The sequence below is a fragment of the Dipodomys ordii genome, unplaced genomic scaffold (genome assembly GCF_000151885.1).
Source record: "Dipodomys ordii isolate 6190 unplaced genomic scaffold, Dord_2.0 Scaffold11, whole genome shotgun sequence".
Taxonomy (NCBI): Eukaryota; Metazoa; Chordata; class Mammalia; order Rodentia; family Heteromyidae; genus Dipodomys; species Dipodomys ordii.
In genome coordinates this window covers 16528940-16537094 of record NW_012267227.1, presented here as the reverse complement: position 1 = coordinate 16537094, position 8155 = coordinate 16528940, and the positions used below count along the sequence as shown (strand labels likewise).

Sequence of the window (8155 nt, the reverse complement as noted above, 5' to 3'; positions counted from 1 at the left end):
CTTTTTGCTTATGTGGTGCTGAGGAATCGAACCTGGGGCAAGTGCTTTACCACTGAGCCACCTTCCCAGCCCTATAAGGGTATTTTTTGTGATATGTATTATTATTTTATTATTATCATCATTGTTATTATTTTTTAATGGCAGTATTGGGGATTGAATTCAGGGCCTCCTCACACTTGTTAGATAGGTGCTTTATTGTAGAGCCTACACCTCCAGCCCCAGTTTTCACTCATGATTTGTTGAGATACAGTCTCACTTCCTACTTGGGAGCACACCTGGACTCTGACACATGCCATCACACCCAGCTTCCCTCCATACAGAGGGAGACTCAAGGATTTTTCCAGTTTTGTTTTTGTTTTTGTTTGGGGGGGGGGTCCAGTCGTGGGGCCTGAACTCTGGGCCTGGGCGCTGTCCCTCAGCTCTTCAGCTCAAGGCTAGCTCTCTACCACTTGAGCCACAGCGCCACTTCTGGCTTTTTTTTCTTTTTGCTTATGTGGTGCTGAGGAATCGAACTCAGGGCCTCATGCATGCAAGGCAAGCGCTCTACCACTGAGCCACCTTCCTAGCCCTCACTGATTTTTCTTGAACTGTTCTAATCTTGCACTGTGTTCCTCCCTTTCTCAGCTAAGATTACAGACTGCTGGGGCCCAGCTGAGTTGCTGCTGTTTTTGTTATTACTGTGCTTTGGTATTTTTTGAGAAAAGGTTTCAGTACACAGGCCAGGCTGACCTTGAACTCCCCCCTTAGCTTATCAAGCGCTGGAATTGCAGGTGTGTGTCACCATACCCAGCTAAAATTGACATTTTATGTGATTTAAAAAAATCATTCTGAATATTCACTTGAATACCTAATTTTGTATCAACTTGTATTAACTTCAGGCTCCACAGGAGACACCCTTTGTGATGCACTGTTCAAAGCATTTCATACATAGGACATTTCTATTCACCATTCCTTCACCTCAACCCTGTAAAAGGAAAATATTGCATTTATTCATAAATGAGGCAGGAATTAAAGAATTGTCCAAAGCCGGGCACTGGTGGCTCATGCCTGTCATCCTAGTGACTCAGGAGGCTGACATCTGAGATCACAGTTCAAAGCCAGCCAGGGTAGGAAAGTCTGTGAGCCTCTTATCTCCAATTAACCACCAGAAAATCGGAAGTGGCGCTGTGGCTCAAGCAATAGAGCACTCGCCTTGAGCTGAAGAGCACAGGGACAGCTCCCAGACCCAGAGTTCAAGCCCCACAACCAAAAAAAAAAAAAAAAATTGTGCATAGGTCATCTGTATTCTTACTTACTGCCTGCAGTTTGTTCTGTGTCAAGAGGAGGCCCTGGATCAAGCTTTGCCTGTATGAGTAGATCTAGTTCTGGGCCTTTCATTTGCTTGTCATGCTTTTCCCCGTTAAATCTGGGAAAGAAAGGCTCCTTTTCTCCTTTCCCTGTACTTCCCCCCTGAAATAGTTCTCAGAGACAGCATCATAGAGGAGAGAAGAAGCCAGCAGGGGTAGTAGAGAGGGGGCTGATGCCTTGCTGAGTCTCCATTCCAGGTAAAATTCCTGCAGCAAATGGTGGCATTAGTGGTAGGATGCATGGCGTGGGGTGAGGATGGGATGACACACACTTTGGCGTTGGGCACCAATTACTATGGAATGACAAGGCCTGGCAGGGCTGTTGCCCCATAAGGAAGTAGTTATTTGTTCTGTTGACAAGAGAGAGAGAATGATTTCCTGACCAGAGCTACTCAGGACCAAGCAGAACATGTCACCTGGTCCCTCCCCTCGTTCTAGGCTGTGGGAAAGGATGGGCCTCTCTCAGAACAAGGGCAGGGATAAGGCCAAGCCAAAGCATGCATTCATTTTAGAAATATTTATTAAGCATCTGTATAGAAAGCCAGGGGTAGCTGGGCGCCGGTGGTTCATGCCTGTAATCCTAGCTACTCAGGAGGCTGAGATATGAGGATCGTGGTTCAAAGCCAGCCCGGGCAGGAAAGAATGTGAGACTCCTATCTTCAATAAACCACCAGAAAACTGGAAGCGGCGCTGTAGCTCAAGTGGTAGAGCGCTCGCCTTGAGCTGAAGAGCTGAGGGACAGCGCCCAGGCCCAGAGTTCGAGCCCCACGGCTGACAAAAAAAAAAAAAAGTCAGGGGTGTAGAAACAGGCCTGGTCCCTAACTCAGGAAGCCTTTGATATAATTCATCCTTTGTATAATCCATCTTTTTCCTCTGTGTCTCTCTACCATAGAGCATGCCAGTGTTTTAGAATGTAGCCAGGCTCAGTCATTCATACCTGTCATCCTAGCTACTCAGGAGATTGGGAAGATCATAGTTCCAAGTCATCTGGGGGGGGGCGCAGAAATGTTTGTAAGACCCCTATCTCAAAAGAAAACAGTGGGCTTGGTGGTCTGAATCTGTCATTCCAGCTATGACAGGAAGTGTAAATAGGAGGCTCAAGGTCCAGGCCAGATCACGTAAAAATAACCAAAGCAAAAAAGGGCTAGAGGCATTGGCTCAGCAGCAAAGCAACTAGCTTTCAAGCACAAAGTTCTGAGTTCAAACCCCAGTAACACACACACACACACACACACACACTCACACAAATAATAGCAATAATCTGAAAGGTCTTTGAGGGCTGAACAGAGCCTCTAAAATTGCAAGGAAAAGAGCCATGGAAGAGTTGCGCATAAACATTACTCAGCTAATCACCTTGGTTTGAAGGCAGTGTGTCAGGTATGTGGGCTGCAGGCTAGGTTATGAAATAGGAAGTCTCAAGAACTTCCCAGGAGGAGCCCAGCCTCCTCAGAGCTCCTCCAGTCTCCCTACCTGGCCCTTTCTTATCTCTGGGGAGGCTTTCCCTACCCCCACTCTGCATGAATGGTCTTTTTCTGTCTATAAATGTTCCACATGTCAAAACTTTGTGTCTTGTGATTTGCATTGTCATAGTTGTAACTTTTACAATCTAAGTCATAATTGCAAGGCCAGATGGATCGAGCCTTTTATAAATCTCCAAAACATGCACCAGAGCTCAATGGTTCTAAGTGTGAATAAGACCCTCTAATAGTTTTTAATTTCTGCAGACTGCTAGGTCACAATAGAAAACAACCAGAGGTTGGCCACAGACTTGACCAGAACTCCCCCCTGCCCCATTCTCACCCTTGTTCTGAGTTTCAGACAACCTACCAGGTTCATGTGGAATCTCACCCTTCTCGCCCCAACATAGTCTCAGCTGAAATGAGATTGCTTTCCTGTATAAACCCAGAAAACCAACACCCTGCCTCCTCCAGGGGCCTGCTTGCCTGAGTTATAAGGGACCTGCGGTACATCTAGGCCACCTGCAAGATTCAGAGTCCTGCCCAGCCTGCTCCCTCGCTACACCAAGACGCAGACCTGAGATCCCTGCCTCCCAATGCCCCTCAGTGCACTGGAAGGGATGGTAGTACATGATGTGAAACAGAGCTGTTTGTCTAAGATCAAACCCCAAGCCTCCTTATTACATGCCCCAGGGATAGCTTTACTCTTGTAACAGGATTTTTGATGAATATGAAAATGTGCTTTTAATGTCTCCTCCCATTCTCATTCCCTTCAGCCAATAGCCTCCACTGTCAAAGCTGGAAGTGAGAGACAGGAGCCCCCCTTCCGCTTCAAGATCACTTAGAGGGTCAAGGGGCGGAGGCTGAACACTGGGAAGAAAAGAAAGGGTTCTCTACAGTCTAAGTTTGTTTCCATGTATCATGAGCAGTGATTTGAACTGTGAGTTCTATGAAGAGTGTTCTAGAAGTTGCCCACCCAACGTATGGTGAAAGAAGCAAGCTGCCATACTTCCGGGAAGAGAACCGAAAGGAAAGTTGGCGCCTTGTCCCCTGAACTTGGAGGACATCAGATACAAATGAATAATTTGGTAGAAATTCAGTAAGTGTGCGTGTGGCCCTCTGTGTACAGGTAGAGCCTGGGAAGAGAAGCTCTGTGTAGGACACAGTGGTGGCCACAGCGGTCCTGATTATGATGCTCGTTGTCTCCTAAACTGGGATCATCTTAACTGAGTTCTGCTCATACTATTTTCCCATCACAAAAAAGAAATATAAACACATATCACATAATCACAATAATATAAACAATCAATATTATAATTATAATCTAACACTATTGTGGAATTGAAAAAAGTTAGTGTCAAAGTATTGTCAAACAACCGAGAATAATATTAATGACATAATATATATATATTACATTATATATATCTGAATTACATGCATATGTATTATATACCATATATATGTATGTATTGTATGTATACAGGTATATATTATATCTATGTAAGTATATATTATATGTATATATTACTATGTGTTATATATATATGGCATACACATAATGTATAATGTATATTGCATATAATTGCATAAATAATTATATAAAATATATAATACTTAGTTTTTTTTAGAATTTGGCAATCAATAAGTACATGAAGAATTGCCCAATAGGTTAAGTCAGGAGTTTTGCAGCAATATCTGTCCAGTTGCCCAATGAATTAGTCAGGATTTTTATTCAAGTATCAAGAAGCCAAATTTAAACTGCCTTAGGTAGAAAAGCAACTCCTGATGTAACTACAACCACGAGTTACCAAATGTATAAAGAATCCAAAGTTCATGAGAGGCAATAAGAGCCTGCACTAAAGAAACAGTTTATAGAACAATGAGAAGAATGCCTTGAGGCACATTATATTAATATCATCAGTTAAAGTACAGAACAAAGAAAAGCCAGTAGTGCCTGTAATCCCAGCTATATCAGAGGCAGGATAGAAGGGTCACAGTTCAGGCTAGCCAGGGCAAAAATAGAAGACCCTACCTGAAAAATGACTAAGGCAAAAGAGGAGTGGCGATTTGAGGGAAAGAGTATCTGGCTAGCACAACACAAAGCCCTGAGTGTGAACCTCAGTTCCAGAAAAAGAAAATCCAGAAATTAAAAGAGCTCCTTGACACTATTTTAAACTTGTGTTTAAGAATTATATATCAATTAAGCTTTTAAAACTTAAGTCCTAAAGCCTGGAGAAATGTAAATTATCTACAACAGACTGAGAACCCTAATCAACATCATCAGACTGCTCACCGGTGATACCAAAGACAAGGAAGAATTAGTATGTGAGTGCATGTAAGTTTGGACCAAGAGTTCTCTACTTATTCAGGGTGTTGTTCACGTGTCAGGACAAGAATAAACCATTTTGGAGAGGCCAGACTTCAGGAAGGTGAGCAGAGAGGGACGGTGACCTCTGAGGAGTGACATGAAAGCCAGAGATGAAGGAGCTTTATTGGCAAGACACACGGTCGATACGGACATGGCCACTCTTTATTCTTGGACAGCACAGAATCCAGGAACTTGGGGTCTCAGTGTACAGATGGCAGTCCACACCTCAGGGATCCCAGGCCCCACTCTGGGGACGCTGTGAGTGCTTGGGCCCTCAGAGGGCCTTCGGTATGGGGGTGACAAGGCTGCTGCCTGCTTCTCTGCACAGTGCATTGTTCCCTGAGCACCCTCTTCTGCCTAGCGTCCCCCACTGCCCTGGAGAAACACAGAGGAGGGCCTGGCTCTAAAACCAGGCTAGAAGTCTGCCACTTTCCAGGCCTGAGGAGCCTCAGGGCAGGTCTTGGAGAGGTAGGAAGCAGAACCCCCTCATGGGACCGCCCCCCATCCCTCCCTTGGCGAGTCTGCCCTAGTACCCCATGTGTGTGACGTTGGCTCTGAGTCCTACCTGCTCAGTCCTCAGCCCTCTCGCCCGCCTGTGCCTGTCGCCGGTCCAGAGCCAGCCGGAGGGCATGCCTGACGGCTTCCACGTTGTTCAGAACATTGTATCGGCTCAGGGCCACCAGCCGGTCAAACTCCTCAGGCTCATAGGTAAAGTTCATCATGCCATAGGGGGTGTCTGGCCCATTGGTGTCGAAGTCCCCAAACGCCTTCTCCTCAGCTGTTTGCCGCTCCACACCTGGGGGTGAGGAACAGAAGTGAGGTTAGGCTGGGGTCCTCTGGGGAAGGGGGGGAATGGAATCCCTTGGATCCTACCTGAGTCACGTCTCAGCTCCCGTGCTCATCGGGGAAGATGGCCCAGCTAAAAACACTGGAGCCCAGGAAGCTGAGGACAGCAGCCGCCAGCCCCGGCTCTCCAGAGACAGGCTTTTGTACATTGCCCAGGGAGTCCGCTCTAAGGTGCATCCATCACCACCCCTCCAGCCCCAGGGCTGTACAGGTCAGATGCAGGGCAGGATGTCCCCTTACCTGGGGCCAGGTGTGTGCGAAAGGTGCTGTTGACAAGGGGGAAGTGCAACACGATGGGCGAGTGGGGGTCGTCAGCGTTGGCAAACAGATAGCACTCCTGAGGTTCCTCCAGGTCCTCCGGGCCCAGCTCTATCCTGGGGAAGGGGATCCCTCGGTCCTGGCAGTACTTCTCTGTCATCTGTAAGACCTTGCAGGGGGTGGGGGGGCAGGAGGGGGAAAGGGTGAGCTCCTGGCCTAGTCCACCCTCCACGCTGGCTCTGACCCTGCCTGGACTCCACAGATCCTGACTTCAAGCAGCTCTGCCACGGAAAAGCCACGCTGGTCAGATTTTAAAGAATGAGAGTACACGTCTAGTGAAACTGTAACAGAGTCCCTGTAATCAACGGTGGCCAAGAATGAATCATGGAAGGCCTTTAGATCTTGAATGGCATCCTCATTCTTACTATCATTCCTCCCTGTCACCTGGCCTTCCCTTCTGGGACCCCCTCTGTTCCTGGTTAGGGGCTGGTCTCAATGTCACAGGGTTGATAGAATGACTACATGGTGAGCACTGAAGCAACCTCTATCTGTCTTCTGATCCAGGGCACTCGTTGGACCGAAGAAGGCAAAGAGGACAAAGAGAGTGGGGCTGGTCTAGGGGCCTCGCCACACCCACATCCACATGGTGACCTCTGTCTGCTGCCCTATAGTTTTTGAGGCTGTCACCCTTGGAGTCACCCTGAAGAGACCTTAGTGGCTGTTGTTACCATCGCAATAAAGGCCAGGAGGCCCAAGCCCATGCTGGGGTGGGGAAGGAATCTCATGACAATAAGAGAAGGTATCTGGGATGGTCCAGAAGATGCCCAACAACCTCCTGTGGTTTCCTCTCCCCACTCCCTCTCATGATCCCAGCCGTTCTTCTCTCTAGTGGGGACAGCAGACTTCCAACAGTATTTAGAAGGCACACAGGACAGAGCAGAGGCTCAGCCCACCACCCAGGGTAGCCTCCAAACACCCAGCATGGCCCTTTAGCAGAAAACGCTCTTCTCCTCCCTCTGCCCCTCACCTCGTCCCTCCTTCTCCTTACATTAAAAGGGGCATCCAAGGAGTAGTCAAAGGATAGAATGAGGTCCACAGCCCTCTGGGGTACCAGTGTGAGTGGGAAAGGTGAGTTGATGGCAAAACCTCCATCCACCAGGGACAGGCAGTCCTGCATAGGTGTGAGCTGGTTCGGGAAGGCGTCTAGGTGTGTGTCTGCAAGATGCACAGGACAATCCCAGCTGCTCCTGCTGCCAACCCTTCTTCTCTTTGCAGTTGAAGTCATGCTTTCTCTGTAGGCTTCTCTCCTTGACTCTGACAGCTCGGGGGTCTCTCATCCCAGCCCTCCCCTCTTTCCTTCGGACTTCCAGCAGAGTTATCAGGGCCTGCCTTCAGTCCTCACGCACTAGGTGATCATAATTCGGGCCCCAAAGACTCCCAACAAAAGCACCGGGTCTACCCAGTGAGGGACAAGCAGAAAGGGGCGGGGGGGAACACTCCTGCCTCACCCTATCCAAGAAAACACCAACCTTTCCAGGCCACAAACTCCCTTGCAGCTACATAGTCCTTGTGAAGGTGGAGGCCCTGGGTGAAGTTGAAGGTATGGGCAGCAGTCAGGCGGGAGGTGAATATGTCCAGCACGGCCTGGAAGAGGGGGCCCTGTGGAGTGAAGAGCTTGGTATGCAGCCGTGTGGGGTCCTGAGGCTGGACCTTTGAACAGTCATCTAGAGAAGGCAGGGACAGTGACATACAGTAAGGAGTGGCCCTTACAGCTCAGGGGAGCCTCTCCAGGCTTCATACCCTCCCCACCCACATCCCAGCCTGTTTCATGGCTTCATCCCTTGAAAATGACTTTTTTTTGGGGGGGGGGGGTCCGGTCG

The 8155-nt window shown here is 48.3% G+C and overlaps 1 protein-coding gene across 1 annotated transcript in view; it reads right to left on the bottom strand.

The window, feature by feature from the left end:
• Pla2g4d (phospholipase A2, group IVD (cytosolic)) overlaps positions 1 to 8155 on the bottom strand; it is a 33446-nt gene that overhangs the window by 20746 nt on the left and 4545 nt on the right. The window lies entirely within an intron of this gene.